The sequence below is a fragment of the Nicotiana attenuata genome, unplaced genomic scaffold (genome assembly GCF_001879085.1).
Source record: "Nicotiana attenuata strain UT unplaced genomic scaffold, NIATTr2, whole genome shotgun sequence".
In the NCBI taxonomy this organism is placed as follows: Eukaryota; Viridiplantae; Streptophyta; class Magnoliopsida; order Solanales; family Solanaceae; genus Nicotiana; species Nicotiana attenuata.
In genome coordinates, this window is record NW_017671401.1 from 200,526 (window position 1) to 202,710 (window position 2,185).

The following is a 2,185-nucleotide window of genomic DNA, read 5'->3' on the forward strand; positions in this document are numbered from 1 at the left end:
GACACAGTATACTGCATATAGGCAAGCCTTAGGGCATTTTCAAAACTGCATTCCCCTGAAGCTCTTTCTCTGTCGTTTAATGTTTCTGATTCTAATAACTTTTAAAGAGTCCTTAGGCAACTGCTAGGGTATAATTTCTGAACCTAAAAGGGTTTGTTGGTTTCTGCATGGTCACCTAGAGATCCTGCTTTAGGACTTTGATTGATAAAGACCTTAACTGTGTTTGAGTCGTGCTGCTTGTATGTTTACTTGAGGAGGAAATTTTGAGCCTCTTATCTGCTTCCATTATGTGTAAAGTCCTACATGTTTTGACTGTCGCCTTAGAATTTTGCCCTTTTAAAACCTTAGGGGTACGTCTAGAACCACCTATAGGTAGAGGTCCTAACTCCCTCTAGGACCATTAAGAAGGGACGGGTAGCAGCACGCAATAGAGACTGCTGACCAACACTCGCTTTGCATGACCACTAAGGGGATGGGAAGGGTAGATATGGATATGATGACCGGTGCGCTAATGCCACGCGTAGCCCCTTTCTAAGGAGTGATTACCGGGCATTGTACTAATGTGATCCTATAGGATAACCAACCTAGGACCTCCCTCTCCCCAAATCCTCTTTGCTTGAAACTCTATTTTCTTTTTTCTACAACCTGTTTAAATTCCTATTTTATACAATTCCCAACATGCTCTACTTACAATTATTTGCTACAATTGTTTATTTATGGACTAATGTGTGAATATAAGTTCGGCCGGGACCCACAGTTGTGGACCAAGAGGGGTGCCTGACACCTGCCCCTTGAGGTTATTTCGAGCCCTTAGCCTACTCTCTGGTAATGCAAACCAACCTAAGAGTTAATCGCTCTAGGTGCCCTAACGCACCATAATCCGTTAGGTGGCGACTCTTCAAATACCCAATTCCCAAAAAGGAAATGAGTCATTACACCCCGTGAATGTCGAAACCCGGACTTCTCCCCGCGAGAGGGGAAAAAGGGGGGGGGGGGGGGCGACAGCATGGCGACTCTGCTGGGGATATTTTTAGGCTCTTACCATAACGAACTTATGAATTAGTCCAAGCATGCTTTATCCCGTAGCCTTCTCCCTTATTTGAATTTAACTGTCTATTCTGAGCATTTACGATTCCTTTATTACCCTGAAAACTGACTTGTCTCCTTGTTTTTCTTTCTCTGTAACTATCTTTTCAATTATTTAAATGCTGTATTTATTTCTTCCTACATGAAAATACTTGCCTACATGTTACTAACTGCTGCATAAATCACGCTCCACATCATATTCCACTCGTGCGTATCAAATCCTATAGCAACGCTTTAATGAGTGGTTGCGCTCTTCCTATTTACTACCCTTAAATTCGGAAAGGCTTATTTGCGGTAAAACCAGTCGATCAACGGTGCAATCGATGGTTCCGTGCCTTCCCCCTCATGTTGTCCGCTTGAGGGTACCAGTCTAAAACCCCATAGAAACCTTACTCTATTTAAATTGTGCATGCATCATGGTCAAACCTAGCCGGGTCATTTATGTTGTACACATAATGATCCTTTAAGATAAGCCTTATCCGAAGTCCATCGGGTTTTCCATAATCCCAACGGACGCAACCACGTTATGTGCATTAATTTGGAGGACTACATGCCGATATGCTGATCACAAAGGTATAAATAGTCAAGTCTGGTGGGGGTAAGGTCTAACCCTTTGTTTTGCAGGAAAGGAGGCACGAGGTCCCCAGATTCGGTATGGTTAGCAATATCCCCCCATTGTTGCTAGATTGGTGGGAAGATCTCTCCTCAAGTGACAAGAAGCACGTGAAAAAGTACCTGGGTAACTTGCCGTCCCTGCTATATATTGAACCAAACAACAAACTGATTGAGGCTACTACTCTATTCTGGGATAGTGAAAGAGCGGTGTTCCGTTTGAGTGACATAGAAATGACGCCGCTTCTAGAGGAAATAGGAGGACTTGCAGGGTAACTTGGGACAGTCCTGAGCTTTTGGTGCCAGAAAACCGTACGGGCAGGGGATTTCTGAAGATGATGGGACTGAAAAAGTATGTCAACCTAGTGTGCTTGAAAGACTCCTACATACCCTTTGAATATCTCTATGGAGGTATGGCCATAGCAAGTCTTTCCGCACTTACCATGATGAGATTGCCCTCACTTCACTGGGTCACATCCATCGCAGA